Below are 22,181 nucleotides of genomic sequence, written 5' to 3' on the forward strand. Positions count from 1 at the left end.
TCGATCGATCGACCCGGCTAGGTCGGTCGATCGTCGACCTACCCGACGCTAAACAACTTCATTCTTGAATTAACTCAATGAATTGAGTTAACTTGGTCTAATAACCTGTAAATGCACATAAAAACGCGCCCAAAATTGCGCTAAACCCAATTGTAACAGTCTAAAGACGGAAATTAAACTAAGCACACACTAAGAGTTTTTTTTTTTTTTTTTTATTTCTAAACAACTATGAAGTTTATTCAAAACAAAAACAAAACACATCCGGGTTGCCTCCCGGCTAGCGCTGGTTTCAGACAGGTCCCGCTCGACCTCTTTTCCTTCAGCCAATTACTCTAATTGAGCCCAATCAAAACAACTCAAGGCTCTCAGCAACCTGTCAAATAGCTGCGCATGTGCTACACAAAACTGTAAGTAGCACCATAAGATAGAAATAACATAGGAAATCAAAATGTAAAAACATTTAAGCCTAACAAATTTCCTATGGCAGCTCCTAAAATCATCCACAAAACAATCCTGCCCTTCAGCTAAGGGCGGAATATAAAAGCTCAAGTCAACCACAGGTGAAGAATTAACGGGCTCAGGTGCATTCGACTCAAAAATAACGCGAGTAGAATTAAGATGCTCAGACGGGTATGAACTGTGAGGTGGAGAAGTCTGGTCATCTAAAGGAGAAGGTGGATAATCATCCCAAATGCAAGGGGCGGTAAAGTCAAATGGGTCAATCGGGTCCTCTATAATAGGTTCATCTATAATATCATCATACACATCCCAATTAACCTCAAGACTGTCAAAATTTTCCCCCTCACTCTCCTTATCGCTAGACTCATCAAGTTGGAGGTTCTCAAAGAGATCCTCCAAATCGACCTCACTATCAGTGCAAGAATCATAAAGGGGTTCTAAACTATCCTCATAAAAAGGATTGTCAACCACGCTAATGGTCTCCTCTATGTCTCTGCCAGCATTTTCTAGATCGGTTTCTAAGGTCTCACCCACCCCCTCATCTGAGTCAACATGAAGAGAAAAGTTGGGTTTAAGAGTTTCGGCAGCAAACCAATCAAAAAATTCTAATACCTCAATTACGGGGAGTCCTGTGAAATCCTCCTTACCAATAGATTCTAGGTATGCTCGCGTAGGGTCAGTCATACCATTGGCTATAGTCATGAATATTTGGAATTCAGAGAATGCATCTCGTCTGGGCTCAACAAACTCCCAAAGCCTGGCGAAATAAGCACCAAAGATTTCATCCTCTTCCTGTGGAAAACTCAGAAAACAAAACATGAGAACGGTCTCAAGGAACCGAAGTTCCCTGAGACTAAAGAAAGAAAGACTAAAATTAAAAACAACTAAAAATTAGCGCTGCCTCCCCGGCAACGGCGCCAAAATTTTGTTGGAATATGTGTCCTCCGACAATAATGCGATCACGACTGTTGATCATGATGATCACATGTTTAAGTCTCATTAAAATAAATACAATTGGGAAGTAATATTGTTACTGTCAACTGGTCAACATATATCGGTAATGATTGGCTGACTAGAGTTTGACATTATTCTCGTCGTGTGTGGTGGTGATCGATTGACCCCCTAGGTCATACCTAAAGGGCAATACTCTTAATTGATTATTTAATTAATCGTATAATGTTGCGAGTTAATTAAATTACTTGAAAATTGACGGACGATTTTGGAAGTAAAATTTACGTATCATATTGAAATGTGATTAAATAAGATACGGTCTGAGTAATTGAATTGTATCATTACTCGGATAAAATAATTGTTTAATGTAACAATTAAATTGAATGAATTGTTATAAATACAATCAGTTGTGATTTATAAATTGGTAAAATTTTGGCACAAGTAATTATGAAATTACTAAGTCAATTTTTGTATGTGACGTATTTTTATTAATACGTTGATTTTTAATATGTTAAAAATACATAACAAATATATGTGACATGTGACATGTAACATATAGACAAATTGACAAAAATAATATGGAATCCATATTATAGAGTGGGCCGAAATTAGAAGGCTTTAAGCTAATTATAAGTTGTTTGTAATTAGTGGAAAAACACAATGATTAAAAAGCAAACCTAGCCATGCAAGCCTATTGTTCATTGTGAAGAACAATTTTTCCATGCATTGGCTCCCCTATATCTCTCCTCTTACACGGTTTTGGGGAAGCAAAAATGATCATTGTTTTCTCTATAATTTTACCTAATAATATACTAAGTGTAGTGCATTATTATTCATTCTAATTCACTCATCCAAAATAGAGTTCTAGTGAGAAGAAAAAATCCTCTCTTCTTCTCTCTTAAAAAACCGAAATATTCAAGAGTTAATAAATTTTGGTTCAATTTTCTACCTTGATTAATATTATACTAGTATTGTAATATTAATTAAAATTAAGAGGAGCCTTGGGTATAAAGCTTGGGGAGAGATCTTATACTTAGATCTTGTTCATCCATAAAGGAAAAGCTCAAGAACAAAAGAGATAGGTGATCTCTCTTGTGCCCAATATAACCGAAATATTGTATGTAAGGACATGATTTCTCCTCTATTTATATTATTGTTTGCATGCATAAGATCCGTTTTAATTTTATGACAAATTCATTTAGACATATATGAGTATGTTAGTATGTATATGAATCTACATTTCCTTCAATCGGTATCAAGAGCCACGGTTGTTTGCATGCAAATTGGTTAAAAGTTTTTCCAAGTTATATGAATAACAAATAAAACTTGTAAAATTTGTGTTATTATGATATATCACGAAATTATTACATGCATGTTAATATTTCTGGTCCTAAAGTGTTTTAGGATATTTTGGTTAATTTTTCGGATTTTTATTGTTCATAATTTACAATACTGGCATTTAAATGTGATTTTATGAGTAAAAATGTCATTTTTGGTCTAAAAAAAGCTATACTTCGAATTTTCACTTGGTTTTTGGATATGTTGTCACATATATTATTTTGAGATAACCTGTAAATTTTCATAATTTTTGGACTTATTATGCTCGAAAAATGAATTTTTCATTATTAAATTCGGATTTAAGTGAAAAATAGGTTAATATGAGTTAAATTTCGAATCTGGTTATAGAAAATTAATATATTGTCACATGCAATTTTAAAAGATGTGTGTAAAATAATTGGCTATAAAGAAGTCTTTTTGCATGATTTATGAATTTTTGAAGAAAAATAGCATAAATAGTGACATTATTAGTGAAAATTAATAAAACATAATCTATGACTTAGGAAAAACATCTAATGTTGCATTTTATTATCTTTTTCAGATCTAAAATTGAAAAATTAATGAAAATAATTTTTCCATGTTTTTTATGATTATTTTATTATAAATCGATAAACCGCAGCATTGTTTTTCCGGTAAATTTTCGAATTTTTTAACCTAAAGTTTTTGAACATTATGAGTGTCATGGAATTTTTCCAGAATGTTCATGAGTTTAAATTTCAAATTTTGAATTTATTTGGAATTTTTGGATTTATTTGAAGTTTAATAGCTTATTTTGTAATTTTTGGTCCATTTATGAACAATTTTGTAAATAAAGGTTAATTATGGTCAAATTATTAGTGAAGACTAAATTTTGAGTCCTAAGAGGTTAGGGTAATTAACTTATGCATAAATATGAGTTTATGTATTTTTGTGATTATAATATGTTGAAATCACGCAAATCCGTAAAAACCGAGTAATATACGATATTGGCTAATTAAAAGGCGATTTAGCATAAAAATTGAGCATGTTCATACATATTATAATGCTGCATTTTTCCTTATGCTTGTCATAATTTTAATTTATGTAATTTTGAATTATGTAATTTTACTTAGTATGGCCTTAGATTTTTAATTGGTATTTCCCGAAATGTATGGGAATATCGATTCGGTTGTAATTTTATTGTGATCTCGTATCACCGTTTTGTAATTTAATAGATTTATTTTATTTTAGTTACAAATGTATAATAGGAAATTATGTAATTTATTATGTAATTTTATTCATTCCGGAGTTCCTAAAGACGGATTTCTTCAAAGAATGGCGATACATAAAGACGGTGTTACCTCGAGATGCGTGCCACAACCGAAGTTCAAGGGACCAATGGAGTTGGTTTCCGAATATGTAATAGATTAATAGTTTTTCTATTTTAGGAAAGGCCATACTAGGATTTATTTATCTTTATGCTTGCATTTTATTTTATGTCACATGCATCGCTAAATCGTCATAACTAAACATGCATTGTTATTTTATCGAGTTTATCGACCGTGTCAATTCGAATTATCGTAGTTCACCGCTTTAGTTCACTTAAAACGTGATAGATAATAAATTGACATGACCTCTCGCTAAAACAAACAATTGAGACATAGCCTTACCAAATAGTAGAAACCATGAAAACCTATTTCGCAAGGGAGTGCACTCGGCTACCCCGGGGTACAAACTTTGTTACGTAGGGGAAGTGGGTGATGAATGTTAATCCACCGAATTCATGTTGATAAGGGATGTATCGGCTACCCCGTGCCCAAGTTGATGTGGTTTTGGATAATGGACACATTTATTCGAAATTTGAATTGAACTCAACAAAAGTAATTGATAAGGGTTGCATCGGCTACCCCGTGCCCTTGTTGATGTGTTTTGGGCTATAGATAAACATTAGAGTAATTTTATCGACCAAGAGTTCTAAAAGTAGAATCGATTAAAAGGTTAATCCACCGAGTTATGTTGATAAAGGTTGAATCGGCTACCCCGTGCCTAAGTCGATATGAATTTGGGTCTTGGAATCATTTATCTAGTTGGGTAGAGGTCACTAGAAAATGCATAAAGCTTGTTTAAATCATACATTTTTTACGAGTATAATTAAAACGACATTTGTTTTACTCCTTATATTTTGTTTTGTAGAACACTTCTTTTTCATAACAAATGGCAACATCAACACCAACTCCTAATGCTACACCACTCGCTACTTCATCTTGGCTCCGATCCTTTATGGATCGATGTAAACTTGAAAAGAATGGGTCAAATTTCTCCGAATGGGATGCCCAACTCAAATTAGCCGCCGAAGGTGACGACAAGCTTCGTTACCTTACCGAGGCCTCTCCACCCGAACCCTCCACTAGGTCCACCGCGGCCACGAGGGAAGCCTATGAGACTTACCAAAAGGAGTCCGCCGCAATGAAAAATGTCTTAATATTTGCGATGGAGGCGGAACTCCAAAGGAGAGCCTTTAAAATGGGCAATGCTAATGAGATTTACTCCAAACTTGTGACCATGTTTTCACAAACTCCGCGGATCGTCCAATATGAGGCGGCCGCGGCATTCTTTGATCTCGACTTCAAAGAGGGCCAAAAGGTTAGCCCTCATGTGCTCAAACTCATGGAGCTTGTCGAGACCTTGAAAATTCAAAAGGTTGAAATCCCCAAAGAACTCATCGTAGATAGGATTCTACACTCCTTGTCTAAGGTCAAGGCATATGTGCAATTCCGGGTGAATTTCAACATGCAAGACAAGGATGTGTCTCTTGAGGAGTTGCACAAGTTACTTGTGCAAGCCGAGAGGGACATGGGGTTAAATGTGAACCCTCCCAAGGATGTGCTTAACATAAGCACAAAGAGTAAGGGGAAGTTCAAGAAGAGTGGAAGAAAGGGTAAAAAGCAAGCTCCCACATTCACCAAAGCTAAGTCTTGTGAAGCTAGCACCTCCAAAGTCAAGAAGGGTCCTCTTGATAAATGCCATTATTGTAATGGTATGGGTCATTGGAAAAGAAATTGTTCCAAGTACCTTGGTGATATCAAAGCTGGAAAGATCACTCCAGTAGGTAAATGACTAACCTTCTTTTATGTTTCTAAATTCAACTATGGTATTATGATGCAAAGTTGTGATAATGTATCTCCCTTTTTATTGTAAATAGGGCCTCCACCAAGCAAAGACAAGGGAAAAGAAAAACAAGCATGAGAAACCATGGAGAAGCTAAGGATAGCTTTTGTGGAGCTTTGTTTTTCATTGTCTTATTTTAAGTTATGTTTTGAATTTTAGAACTTTAAATTTCCGTGTTCGACATGGAAAGGTATTTTGGATAATGGTTTGTATTTTGGATGTTGGTGACTTGGTTTGCAACCCAAGTCACCCGTTTTATCATTTATCCTTTATGTTCTAAAAATTTCATCTTTAAATGCTTGCGTTTTGAAACATAAGATAATTCACTTAAAAGTGATCCAATAGACAATTATAATGACGGGTTTCATTATATGTCCACATGCTTAAGGCTTGTGTATGATCATTTATAAAGTGATTTTGAGTTTAAGAACTCTCTTAAAGGTATGTCAACCACCAAGTACACATATGAATTCAATAACAATTAGTCAACCTATGAGGTAGTTCTCCTTATAATTCAACATCATTAATTTGTGTCTCATATGCTATCTTTGAATGTTTAGTGTATTCATTCTAAAGATAGAGTGGGAGAAAAATGAGGACACAACACACAAAGCAAAAATCAAATTGTGTACTTGTGTAAATTTAGATCTACGCAAGAGAAAATGATTTGAATAAAGGTATATCTATTTATATAATATGCCGAATAGATGAGATCTATGGTCTCAAGTTAGTTCTATATGACTAAAGAGACCAAGTGTAGTAATCATAAGAGTATATTCTCAAGATAACTACGCGAGGAGACCAAAAGAAGTTTTGGATGAAAATGACTAATGCAAAGTCTTAACAAGTTTTGACTAAGTTCTATATGATAAATTTTGACCAAATAGTTTCAATCATGAGTTTTACTTAAGAGCCTAAATGAATCAAAGTAACATACTAGTTATGATCAAGATTAAGTTGCAAAGATTGATATTCCGATATCTTCAATAGCCAACGTTTTAACCACGCAAATGTCATTGCTTAACCTCGCTAGGAAATGGTTAATCCTCCTTCCGAAAGAGTATTACGAAGGACGTATTCTAGATATTGTTTATACTTGAATAAAGACATTGCTACACATCATTATGACATGAGTGTGTTGGAGATTTAAAATCTCTTTCCGTGAGGTTAAGATGAGACCACTTCAAAATAGGTATTTTGATAGGATATGATGGGAACATATATGGTTTTATCCTAATAACTTGGCAATACAATTTATATTCAATTCTTGATAAATTTCGATTAAGAAGTCAATTTCGAAATGTACAGAATTGAGTGGGAGTTAAGGAATTCTCATGTGAAGACATGGAATTTAGTGGGAGCTATCATCCTTTGAATGTTTACAACTCATCACTCATTAAAGAATGACGAGCTAATACCTTCTTTCATAAAGAAGCATTTGAGTTTTCAATTCTGGATGAAAATGGACAATGATGAATCCAATTACATCATGGGATGTTGGATTAGTATTAAAGAGATACACATCGTATCAACATATACATAGGTTATTCATATGAATGAAAATGGAATTACCATTAGCAGTCATGGTAGTTCATTGAACCTGAGAACGGTTGATCTCATGATTATTAGTAACTAATGTTTCCGCCATTAGAATAATCACATACATGTCCAATTATGAATCATATGCATAAGAGCATGATGATTTATTTGTGAGCCATAACAGAAACGTCATGAATTCTCAAGTAGAATCCGATGAGCGATTTCAGTGCTTGACGGAATATTCCATTATGTGATAAGAGGTTGCACATTTTGTAGAAGATCCGAGCACATATAAGGATTTATGAGAATCCCAAATCTTTCAAACTTGAAAAGAGAAATGAGAAGTTTTGGAAAGATGCTTGGTTGAATAAGAGGTTATTCAAAAACAATCTTTCCTAGTTAAGCTAGGACTTGTGAGAAGTACTAAGCTAATAATCTTGTCAACTATTACAAGATTCTACAAAACATATACCTAGTGCATTGTGTGTGGATGGAATACTTGATCGGTACAAGTTGTATTGTTCATCGCAAATTCGTTCGTTATGAAATGATCGATAAGAAAGTTCTTTCAAGTTAAAGAACCAAAACCAAGGTCGAGAACCTTGATATGTACTTGGTAAGATTCATGCTATGAGAGAGAACATGAATGTGAAGGAAAATGCAAGTGTAAGAAGTTTGAACACATGGACACATGGGATGTTAAACTTCTATTGCAATCAATAAGTGTTTACACTTACGATAAACATCACAAGGTTGTAATATGATATTGACTACCCAAGTGTGATGTCGACATTTGTCGTTTGAGTTATTGTTAACTCACTTTGAACATTGTTATATCCAAATGAGTTGTAGGGACAATTGAACCCCGTTAAAGTGAACATGGATTAACATTGTTTTTGCCCATAGTTACTTATATGAGGTGACGTCTCGAAGTGACTAGAGTGTGAGGCGATTGATGGCAAGTTCAAGTGCCATAGAGTCATGTGAGATGACTAGTTGATCACATAGGCAGATTGTTAGGAACATTTTGTCGGGCCTAATGACCGCTTATAGAGTTCTGGCAAATTTATATAGCCTGGTCGTGGCAAGAGCTACTATAGTATTCAAATGAGTCGATTCTTTTGACTAAAGACTATTCTCCTAAGATGGCACAGTTTCAGATTAACTTTGATTTGTGTTACTACGACCTTCGTAAATGGGGTCAAATGAGCATATTTTGGGTTATGATGGCTGTGGCTAGGCGAAGGGAATGAGTGCGATAGGAATTGTCCACCCCTAGTCAGGGTTATAACAATATCTCAGGGCCACTCGAGGAGTAATGAACTGGAAATGCGTGGCCACGCTCGGAAAGTATCTATGATAGATAAGTCCGGTCAATCAGTTATTCTCCAGATCGAGGAAACCACTCTCGATATGATCACTTGCATGTACGACCTGAAAGACACCTTGCATTGAGTGGGAGATAGTAATAGGATAAGAGAATTGGTGACGCACACTTGTCGAGGACAAGTGGGAGATTGTTGGAATATGTGTCCTCCGACAATAATGCGATCACGACTGTTGATCATGATGATCACATGTTTAAGTCTCATTAAAATGAATACAATTGGGAAGTAATATTATTCTGTCAATGGTTAACATATATCGGTAATGATTGGTGACTAGAGTTTGACATTACTTGTCGTCCGTGTGACGGTGGTGATCGATTGACCCCTAGGTCATACCTAAAGGGCAATACTCTTAATTGATTATTTAATTAATCGTATAATGTTGCGAGTTAATTAAATTACTTGAAAATTGACGGACGATTTTGGAAGTAAAATTTACGTATCATATTGAAATGTGATTAAATAAGATACGGTCTGAGTAATTGAATTGTATCATTACTCGGATAAAATAATTGTTTAATGTAACAATTAAATTGAATGAATTGTTATAAATACAATCAGTTGTGATTTATAAATTGGTAAAATTTTGGCACAAGTAATTATGAAATTACTAAGTCAATTTTTGTATGTGACGTATTTTTATTAATACGTTTATTTTTAATATGTTAAAAATACATAACAAATATATGTGACATGTGACATGTAACATATAGACAAATTGACAAAAATAATATGGAATCCATATTATAGAGTGGGCCGAAAATTAGAAGGATTTAAGCTAATTATAAGTTGTTTGTAATTAGTGGAAAAACACAATGATTAAAAAGCAAACCTAGCCATGCAAGCCTATTGTTCATTGTGAAGAACAATTTTTCCATGCATTGGCTCCCCTATATCTCTCCTCTTACACGGTTTTGGGGAAGCAAAAATGATCATTGTTTTCTCTATAATTTTACCTAATAATATACTAAGTGTAGTGCATTATTATTCATTCTAATTCACTCATCCAAAATAGAGTTCTAGTGAGAAGAAAAAATCCTCTCTTCTTCTCTCTTAAAAAACCGAAATATTCAAGAGTTAATAAATTTTGGTTCAATTTTCTACCTTGATTAATATTATACTAGTATTGTAATATTAATTAAAATTAAGAGGAGCCTTGGGTATAAAGCTTGGGGAGAGATCTTATACTTAGATCTTGTTCATCCATAAAGGAAAAGCTCAAGAACAAAAGAGATAGGTAATCTCTCTTGTGCCCAATATAACCGAAATATTGTATGTAAGGACATGATTTCTCCTCTATTTATATTATTGTTTGCATGCATAAGATCCGTTTTAATTTTATGACAAATTTATTTAGACATATATGAGTATGTTAGTATGTATATGAATCTACATTTCCTTCAAATTTGATGCCCGTCGTTGTGTGCACCAAAAATAATATTTATAAAACCTATTAAAACTAACAGAAGCTAGTGGTAACAGGGTCGAACCACAGGGAGGTAGGGAATTATTAGTTGCTTTCTATTTTTGTCTAAGGGTAAAAATGAGGGGGGTTTTGATTGATTTATAATTAAACTAAATGCAAATAAATAAATAGGCAAATGAAACTGACGATGTAAACGATGATAAAAAGGATGCTAAGACGATCGGTTCATTATAGCTGCGATGGCACATAATCCTAGGTAAGTCTGAAATACAGTCGTGTAGGATGGGTAAAACAAGTCCTCTCGGTCCAAGTTAACTAGTAGCTCCTTTCGGCCTATGCTACCAGTCCCTAAGTCTCACTAATGCTAGCTCTCGCCCCGATTAGTGATTCCTAAAGCCTAAATTGCATTATCTCTCGATCTCAGCAATTTAGTCGTCTCAACTCGTTAATTAATGCCCTTCCCTATCTTTCGATCTACGGGTTGGTCAAAACTAAGCATCTAACAAGTCTCCTCTCGGTCTCATTGTTAAATATTGCACTTAACGAATTATACGGTGCTAATCAGACACGAAGTCAGTCAATCGACTAGCTACCCCAGTCGATCGACTAACCGGCTCAGTCGACCGACTAGTTAAGCCAGTCGATCGACCAAGCCCTAATTCGGGGTAACCTATTCTAACGCCATCTATGCCATAGATCCCCTACATCTTAGCAAAGGGTGTTTAGCTAGACATAATGAAATTAATAATGAAAACAAAACTAAAGATGCAAATAACAGAATTCATAATTAAATTAAATAGACAGTAAAATCGCATAAAGAGAAATTAGGGCTTAGGGATTCTAACTAACAATTCTATACTACGAAGAAAGAACAAAATTCAGAGCAAGAATTACCAGAAATAAAGAAAGCAGGAAGAACAAACCCGGATGCAAAGAAGAACTTTATTGAGATACTTAAGAAAACCATAAACTAAGTATGGTAAATCTGAATCCCTAATACAAACTAATGAATGAATCCCCTTTAAGCAGCAGGAAGAGTTACGTTATATAGAAAATATCACGTAACTCCTTCTCCAAACCTATTTACAAATGGGCTTAGATTAAGATCCTTTAATTCTCGTTCTTTTAAATCTCTCGTCAGAGTCGTGATGTGGTCGATCGACCACATAGACCAGTCGATCAACCAAGGGTGCTGTACAGTATGCATTCTGACGAATTCTGTAGCGCGCACCGATCTTAAAACAGCTGCCATTTCTTCGTTACTTGGTCAAATCAGGCGTTCTACACGGCGTTGGAAAGCTAAGAGGATAAGCTTTCACCTCCAATTGGAATAACTCGATTATCAGATCCAGAACTCGAGATATAGCCATTTTAAGCAGCCTGCAATGTCGAGAAGCACTTCTTCGCTTGTTTAAGCTTTGCAACTTGTACGCAACCGTGCTTTTGCTATCTTTTAGGCCTTGAAACGCGCACCAAGTTCATCTCTCGAGTCATTACTTCATGTCAAATCGTAGGGAAGCACTCGGGGACGGATTCGGCTCGATTTCCGCTGAATTCTTCACATTTCTGCAATATTACACAAAAACACGAAAGTAGACGGAAATAGGGAAAACAGTAGCATAAAATACATATTTGAGCTCTGAAATGCGTGTAAAATAAGGTGTAAAACATCATATAAATGACACGCATCATAACACAGGAAAAATATTTCCTCCTGATCAGATTAAGTGTTTATTTCTTCGCAATCTACGAAGTCAGGTTAAATTCACCACTCATTAGGGGTGATGATATAGTATTACTTTTAGAATGTGATGAAACCTGTAACTTATAAAAGGATTGTTTCTTGTTTCAACTCTATGCAATGGCCTGAAGCCATCTTGATCCGAAATGGACTCCAAGTGTAATTGTCAATAAATGACCTGGTATATTTACATGAAGAAGTTAGACCTCTTCAGTGTAATTGACTTGGATAAAACATAAAGATATTTTCAAAGCTTGATTGGTGACAAAAGGTTTGCACCAGTTGCAATGCTTTGAGGAACTCAGATTATACTGGCAATTGTTGCATTTCATAATTGTATGATTTGAAAGAAGGATAACAAAACCATCTTCTTGAATTAGATTCTAGAAGAAGAAGTGTATTTGACACATCTCGAGGGTTTTGTAAATCCTTGCAATCATAAAATTGTAGCTAACTTGAGAAGAATTCTTGAGAGAGCATCATGGAGTTGGAATGTGTGTTTGATCATGTTATAAAACATTTCTCGAGATGTCGAGTAATTATGTTTATACATGAAGTTTAGTGGGAGTATAGTGGTCTTATGAGTCTTTCATTTTATTGACTTATTAATAATTTGGAATGATGAAAAGATTTAGGAGAATATAAATACATCTTTAGTATCCGGATTTATAGAGATAAATCAAGGAGGGATAAAACGCATTCAGTTCTGGTTGTAAGTTGCCTTTCTCTCCTCTGATGGTTGAAGTAGTCAAGGAAATTTGTATTCCTCCTTACCAGATCATGCCTACGGTCTGGAAGGTGGTTCATTCTGTTTAGTATTTATGTGATAAGCATAAACTGGTTTCTACTCTTGATGATTTGAGGAGTTGCTACTCTCTAAGGACACATAGTCCTCGCAGGGTTAGTTTCAAGGTTAGGCCTTCGACTAATCCCCTTCTCAGCAATCTGGATAGTGGTGCTGATAAAAGTTGGGCTGTTGGTTACATGTTCATCAGGACCAACTCGGTTGGGCCTGATCTGGCGTATCTCAACCTTGAAGTATGTACTGCTGGTAAGTATCTTGCACCTCTTTACCTGTCCTGCACATGTTTTGTTAGATTAAAGTAAAGCAGGAAATATTTAACAGGGTGTACCTCTCTTGTAGTGGATGATTGGGTGAGCACTACTGAATATCCTTCTGAGAGGGTTACTGCTTTCCTGGCCATTCCTCCTGAGCAGAGGTCATGGCCATTCTGCTCTGGGGTGGAACATTTTCCTTGTAGCCTGAAGGGAAAATGTCTTTCCAAGATTCCCAGGTCCGTTAAGGCTGTTGGTGCCTCAACTTTTGGCAGTAAGAATTTTTTGTCTATGCTTCTCTTCTATATTAGTTAATCTTGTTATAGCTATTCTTTATTGTTAATGCAGTTCCTCATTTATAACTACTAGGCGTACCAGGTTTGGTATGGCAGATTTAAATGACAGGCTTTGTAATACTACGGTTTTCTATGCTTATGGGTACTCTATCGAGTGGGGCTTACTCTGTCGAGTAAGTGAGTTTGGTTGTGAAACAGTACACTGTCTGATGGGTACTCGATCGAGTAAGTATGGCAGTCGATCAAGTAAGGGTCACTCGATCGAGTAAGTAACTTACTCGATCGAGTAATTCGGTTCTGCGGGATATTTTAGCCGGGTTTTGTTAGCAACGAGTTATTGATATTTAAATCTTTTCGTCAGTTTCTTTACAACTTTTTATCTTTTCTAAAAACCTTCCAATAGAGAAAACAAGTTACTTTACTTTCATCTTCGCGTTGCTATCAAATCCCAAAGGCTAAGGTCGTCGGATCGTCGTGTTCTTTACGCCGTTGAGTTCGTCGTGTCGTGGATAAGATCCTTGTATAGTTTTTATACCTTTTCGTTGATTTTGTTTAAACCCTAATTGGGTAATTTGGGGGTTTTGAGGTATGATGTTGTATTAGATAGTGATTGTATGGTTATGTGATTATAGGAGGTGGTTTCGTATAGGTGCAATTTTGAGTAGCTGCTTTGTGACGATCTGGTGATTTGCTTTTTCCAGGTAGGGTTTCCCTACTCGGTTATTGATTACATTGTTTGTGGTGGTTGTGTTTATTGTTGATCTTTATAGTATTGGTATTATGTTGGTGTGGTTGTTGTGTAATTGGTTGTGTAATTGTCTGTGGTTCGCGAGGCGTGTCCTCGGGTGACTGGAGTCACTTGCGGGAGTGGCTTCATGCTCTTGATTCGCCCTCTGTGGAACCCGCCACAAGAGGGGATGTGCATATTAAGGATTATGAGTTATCGCTCGGAATAGATGAGCGGGGATTTGGTGGTACGGCTGCAGCCCCCACTGGCGGCGTGGAATATCTGTTGCGATGGGTATTCTGGCAGGACTACACATTTTAGTGTGTAGTCAGGTGTGTGGAGTTGTGACAGAGTTTGGGTAACTTGTGTGTTGTATCTTTTGTATTATGCTTTGTGTAATTAGTAACTGATCCCGTTTAAATGTTTTGAAAACTGTGGTGATCCATTCGGGGATGGTGAGCAGTTATTGAGCAGGTATAAGATGGCTTGCGCGAGGGATAGCTGGGATGGAGTCATCACTTATCATTAGAGTCTTCCGCTGTGTCATGAACTTAGTTTTGTTTTCAGTTGGCTTGTTTTTGGAACATTTGTATTTACTTACAGTTTTGCTTTGGAGTTGTAATCACTTTGACGGGCAGAAAGTCGTATGCCTATCCAATGTAAATTTATAATCTCTTACTTACTAAACTACTAAAATAGTAATATAGCGAAAGTAAGGGTCGAACCCACAAGGAAAGACTAAATTAATTAATGTGTCTAAGAGTAGAGAGTAAAGTAACCAGTTTAGGGGGATTTGATTTGTTTGATTTATTAAAGAATTAAGACTAAGAAAATAATGAAATAGATGAATTTAAATGGTTTAAAAGGCCTTAGACCCAAGCATATATCCACACTCAATAACAATTGATCATTGTAAGATGGTTTCAATTACTAATCTTGATTACTCTATCGTGAATGTAAAATTCCAATTCTCCTTACGATTAGTCAATTAAAACGAATCCCGTTCTTAATAAGCCTTAACTATTAAACAACCCTAACAATCCAGTTCAAGGTTTAATTGATCAATAGCATCAATATAATTTAGAGAATTCGATAGAGAATAAATAGCACATATAATCCAGTTGCACTTTAGATATTATGTGAATCGCTTCTAAGTACTAATATCAACGTATCACGTTCAATACTAATTCTTAGATGTTACTAGTGTAAAGTTAATCAATAAATCCTATTCAATCAACAATACTAACAATAGAATGAAGAAATCGACAACTAGTTGCGCACCTAGAAATTATCAATCAACATTCATATAATTAATAGTTAAGCAATTCACAATAATTAAGAACAGAAATTAAAACATTCAAACTCACAACCGGATTTAGAGTGCTTCAATCGCTTGAATCCAAGATGAAATATTAGCTACACATAGTCTTGATGAAAATAATAATAGGGTTTTTCTCTCTAAAAGCTGCGTAAGTCTTTTTTAAAACTGAAATACTAAGTTATATAGTAATAAGGTAAAACAACTAGATTAGGAAATAAAGTATTACTACTAATAATAATAATCGGAACAAACCGAGTAAAATAAATAAACAAGCACGAGTCTACGATGCTGAATTACGCGACCAAATCACAAACAGGTATCAAATGTAGGTCACGCTTTGGTCGCGCCTCGGTCGAATGTCAGACGCTAAAAACGCTGCTGCCAGCTCCTCTCTCTTTGTCGTATCCGCGCATGAATAGTGCGATATATGCTTGAGTCAAGCGCACGCATCTCAATGTATCTTCATAGGTTTTCGGGCCTACCTATCCTCGGACTTCGACTCTGTCTTAAACATGTAAAGCCAACCAAAAAGCTCTTCTTCATAGTTTCCAAGCTTCATCTTCAATATTTGGATCCAAGTTCCGCCAACATTACAACTTCAAGCATTATACCATTATAATTCATTAAGGACCGCCTTTGTCACTTGAACTTCACTAATTCGACCCTCTTAATACATACTAAAACTATCTCATCAACTTTCCCACACTTAGATATTTACTCGTCCTCGAGTAAACTCAAAGGACCCAATAAAATCAAACCGACACCGATCCACAGATGTATGAGAAAATCAACAAGACTCACAATGAAACTTATTAAGACAGGTCCCAATATTGTAAAGGGACATCAACTTTTTTTCATTTTGCCTAGAGCGCCAGCCCTGGCGGGGTTTCACACTAGCTTTTCATTCTTTTTCAACTCACACTACTCTCAGTGGCACGCAACTCAATTCTTCATTTTATCCGGAGCACCTGTGGACGTAGCCATCTGCAGGCCCAGCCGATCTGTGGACATACAGCGGTCTTTTGAAAGCCACGCTCGGTGGCGTAAAAATTCTTTCGACCGGATCGTTTTAGATCGGTCGGTTTCGTCTCGGTAAGGGTCTCGAAACGATTAGAGATGTTCGGAGTCACCACCAAGCATTTGTAGGATGCTTGGAATGTTGGGAAATGTGTCTTCAACAATAGTGCGATCACATGATTTAAATATCATAATTAAATCTCAAATTAAGAATACGTGAGGGATGATTCTTTATACAGTCGACTGACCGTCATTAATCGGTAATGATTGGCTAACTAGAGTTTGACATTACTGCCGTGTGACAGTGATGGTCAGTTGATCCCTTTAGGTCACACCTATAGGATGAGGCCCAAATAGATATTTAATTAATTGTATGCGATACAGATTAATTAATTCCTTAATTATGGGAGTGTAATTTTGCGTCTTATTTTAATGTGATTAAATAAAGATTAAATTTAGTAATTAAGTGTTATATTACTAAATTAGTTGAGATATTAATATAAGTTTTGAGGTAGAGGTAATTAGTTATTTAAAGTTACAAGAAGTTGTAATTTTAACTAACTAGTAATTATGGGACCCATTATATATTGATATAATGGTAGTATACTACTCAAAAAGTGGAGTGTATATTATATTATTAATTGTAATATTTAAGTGTTAAATGATTACATTAATAATTAAAAATGTAAGATAGTTAAACATATGACTTATAAGCATTTGTGGGACAAATGACAAAAGGCAAAAATGGACCAAATCAAGTCCATTATTTCGGCCAAAACAAGAGAGCACAAGATGCTCTTTTGTCTTTATTTGTTTGGATTAAATCATGATTGTGACTTGTCATATGTAGCTTTTATCATGCTATATCTTACACTATTGTTCCCTATACACTAAACATGCTAAACAAGAGCTAAAAAACAAATGGGAAAGATTCTCCCATGCCTTGAGGCCACCGGTTTTGGTGTCTTAAAATGGGCATTTGTTGCTCATTTTTGACACTACTTGTTTTTGCTTGTTTTCTTCATGCTTCTCTCTAAACTTCCCTCACATGCAAGATCAAATAACTCTCTACAATACTAATACACTTATCATATATTACTAGAGGTAGTAATACAAGATTATTAGTATTATTAAGGTAATATTTCTACTAAATATCTAGTTAATATTAGTAGAGATTTTTGGGATTAATCTTGGGTGCAATTTATTGAAGTGGCTTCTATACTTGGAGTCTTAGGAGGATCATCCATCATCATTATTAGCTCAAGAACAAGTGAAGGAAGGTGACCTTACTTGTGCCCATATTTTCGAAATACATATCAATGTAAGGAACATTGTTTTTCTTATAAATCTTTCATTTTGTTATGCATGCACTAGATCTAAAGAACAAATAATTAACAAGTTAATTAGTTCACTATTAGAGGAGTCTAATAATAGGTATATGAACCTTACAAGTGGTATCAGAGCATAAGGATGTTGCATGCATAATCGGTTATTGTTTTTCCGAGTTAAAAGGTTAACATATAAAACTTAAAAATTTGTGATTTATAAGTATAAGCCACGAAATCACCATGCATGTTATATATTCTGGTCCTAAAATGTTTTTAGGTCATTTTTATGATTTATGGAAATTTATTGCTCATTTTAAGGATTTTTGGTCATTTTATTACATTTTTATGACTAAAATGGGAATTAAAATGCTAAAAATAGTTAAATTTCGTTTTTGACCTTGGAAAATTTATATGACCTCACATGAATATTTTACAAGTTGTATGTAAAAGGACGTGTTATTTGATTAATTTTGCATGATTTATGATTTTTATGAGATAAAAATGGATTAAAAGAGGTAAAATGGTTAAAAATAGTAAAATTTCGAATTAAGCCATGATCTTTTAATATGATGTCACATGCAAGATTTACAGAGAGTATGTAAATTTCTAGGTTTAAATATTTTCTTTAGCATGATTTATGGATTTTTGAGTAAAAATGGCATAAATAGTGACTATTTTAGCAAAAATTAGCTAAAACGTATTGCATGGCTTGAGAAAATTATTTTAAGTTGCATTAATATCCCACTAATCATATCTAAAGTTATAAAAATTATTGGTTTAATTTTCGTATGCTTTATACATTTTATGAGATAAAACCGATAAAAATGCAACTATATTTTCTCAAAATTAATTCGAAAAATTTAACCATGTTTTTTGACATTATGAGGGTCATGGAATTATTCCAGAATGTTCAAAAATTTAAAATCAAATTTTGAAACTTTTATGAATTAATTTGAATTTATTTCATATAAATAATGATTTTAATGTCAAAAATGAGCATAAAATTAAATCAAGTTGAATTATTGTCAAAAATTAAGTGATGACTAATTTTTGAGTCCTAAAATGTGTTAGGATAATTAACTTGAGCTTAGATGTGATTTAACTGTTAATTAGTGATTTTAAAAGGTTATTATCACGCATTTCCATGAAACCGGGTTATATGTACGACATAAGTTAAATAGGGCGATTTGGCACATGATTTTGCATGATAGGTACATATTATAATGCTGCATATTTCAATTGTTGAATGTCTTTTATTTATATAATTTTGAATTATGTAATTTTATCTTAGTATGGTCTTAGTTTTAATCAATATTACCCGTAATGAAAGGGAATATTGATTCGGTTGTAATTTAATGTGATCTCGAATCACTTTTATTTTATTTTTATCAGTTTTTCCATTTTACAAATGTATAATAGGAATAGCTTTGTATTTTTATTATTATTTGTAATCATGGAGCATCTTCAAGACGGTGCCATTCGGAAAGGTGATCCGACGAAGACGGTGTCTTGGGAGGCGTGTCACTTAAAGATTCAAGGGACCAAAGGAGTTGGTTTCCGAATATGTAATAGATTATTTGATTTTCTATTTTAGGAAGGCCATACTAGGAATTTTATTTATTGCTTTGCATTTCTTTTAATATGTTGCATGCATTGCCAAATCGCCATAACAACACATGCATTTCATATCGAGTCATCGACCGTGTCAATTATAATTATCGTAGTTCACCGCTTTAGTTCACTTAAAACGTGATAGATAATAAATTGACAAGACCTCTCACATATTAAAAATTGAGAAAAAGCCTTACCAAAAAAGTAGAAACCCATGAAGTACCAATTTCACAAGGGAGTTAATCCGGCTTCACCGTAATACAAACCTTGTTACGTTGGCGAAGTGGGGTTGTAAAAAGTTATTACATCGAAATTTGGATTGAGCTCAACGGAAGTATTGTTGACCGTAGTCGCATGTGTTCCGGGCTAAAGATGAGAATTAGAGTAATTTTTATCGACCGAGAGTTCTAAAAGTAGAATCGATTAAAGAGTTAATCCACCGAGTTATATTAATAAGGGATGAATCGGCTCACCGTGCCCGAGTTGATATGAATTTGGATCTCGGAATCATTTATGTAGTTGGGTGGAGGTCACTATATAAATGAAATGCTTGTAGTTAAATTTACGAGTATTATTAAAACGATAGATGATAATTATTTCCTTTATTTCCATTTTTGTAGCTAATTATACGCAATGAATTCGTCTAATACTCCTACTCCAATCACCGTTGAAACATGGCTCCAATCATACGATGAAAAATGCTCCGATTATGACAATGAAACGATTAGAGAATTACGCATTGGCATTGGTCAGGATGGAAATTTTTTGCTTCTTTACCACCTCCACTCCACCCACTCCAATATTATTGCCCACCACCTTGAAAAGAAATTCTTGTGAAGAAAATCTTACAAAGCCTAAGGAATCCTTGTTTGAAGAAACAATGAGGAATATCAAATTGAATGGGAGTTCTAGCAAGAGTGTCCTTGCAAATGAAAGGAGTTTTGATATTATTAAAGGGAAGGCAAAAATGGGCGAGAAACCCAAACCTGATTATAAATTGGAAATGGATAGTGGGACTACCAAGACCAAGACCAAGAAGGGTGCCAAATCCTATGAGGAATGTCATTATTGTAATGTCATGGGCCATTGGAGGCGAAATTGCCCCAAGTATTTAGAAGATATCAAAGTTGGGCTTGTTACTCCAAGTGGGACTTGGAAATGTGGAAAAGCTAAACAAGAGTGATACGAATCTCCGACAATGAAATGGAGCTCGGGTAGCCGCCACTTCAAGAGATATTTATGTACTTGTTTTTGCTAATAGCTTTGAGTTATAATTTACATAATTGTTATTATGTATCCACTTAGTCTAAAACATTATTTCCATTTCTATGTGAGACATGAAAAGATCTATATTTTGTCTTCAAAGACAATTGTAGTATTTTGTTGAAAATAGACATGGATGTGAGCCATATCACTTATCTTTATGATACATAAGTTTTAGACAGTTCCAACTCATGTATAGATATCTACATAATACGCGCCAAAAGACTCATAACAAGTAATACAAATGATTTGTACATTTGATTTTTCAATTAGGTTACGTAAATGAGAAACGCATTAAAATGCTAGTGTCGACTAGAATTATAAGACCATTTGATTTTCAATCATATGGAATATGCGAATCTTGTCTCCTTTGCAATATAATTTGTACTTCCTTTAGTGGTAAAGGGACACAAGCAAGTGATTGTTGAGACTAATACATGCCGATATATGTGTTCTAATAAGCATCACCGCAAGGGGAATTTATGACTACTTCGTCACTTTTACCAATGATTCAAGTAGATAAGGGTATATTTACTTAATCAAATATAAGGTGAAGGATTTAAGAGATTTGAGAAATTTCTTAAATGACGTAGAGAACCAATTGAATAAAGTTCTAAGCATTACGACCCAATCGTAGTGGCAAAGATCTAAATAATAAATTTGATTTATTAAAGATGGTTTATGACCTAGCGTCACTACCCATAAGATCAAACTAATATGAGTTGGTTTGAGTTGTTGAACTCAATTTTGGGAATTTGCAATCCAATACGGACAAGTAATTCTAATCGGATGGTCAACCATGAGATACCTAGAATAGAGAATCTATTAAACCATATGACATGAATCAGACTGCCATATTGTATAGCTGCCATGTTAGGATGGCCCTTTTAAAGCTAATACATAGTCTAGATAAACTCCTAATACTCCATTAAATATAAATGTTTGTGACTCACAAAGCTATCTCTCAAGAAATTAGGTGTATTTCTGAGAGATAGAGTGGGAGTAGATTGAATCGTCACAAACATCTCTTATAGTTGAAATGTTACTTTGTGATAGTAATAGAATTATAGAGTGGGAGTTGGTATTGAACTATTATCTATGAAGATAGTATGAGAGCATAGTTCAGTGGGAGTTTATCGCACATGTCTTATTGTTCAAAAATATTACTTTGTGAAAGTAATAGTATCATGACCTTGTTACATACGAGCCGAAGCATTACAATCCGAAAGATGTTACGCAAGAGTAGATTTACTTTAAGGCAAGGGTCTCCTCAAAAGTAAATAGAGCTCTAGAGTACACAAATGCATAAAGATTTACATAAAGATGTTGATCAAGACAAATTGTGTTAGGAATTGCCGCATTTCATTTTAATGAAGAATGGCAAATAGAATTCGCTTTTCTAAAATGGGAATTTAGAGAAGGAAGTGTTTAAAATACAAAAGATTAGATGAAGATCTAAGAATCCTAACATATTATGCGTAGCTATCTTAAGTGATCACAAGATGATCTTAAGCTAGCATTAAAGGATTATACTTTTCGTTCATGTGATTATAGTGAATTGTTTCATTCACATGATTGAAGAATCATGATATAC

This window comes from Silene latifolia, chromosome 6 (genome assembly GCF_048544455.1).
Source record: "Silene latifolia isolate original U9 population chromosome 6, ASM4854445v1, whole genome shotgun sequence".
NCBI lineage: Eukaryota > Viridiplantae > Streptophyta > Magnoliopsida > Caryophyllales > Caryophyllaceae > Silene > Silene latifolia.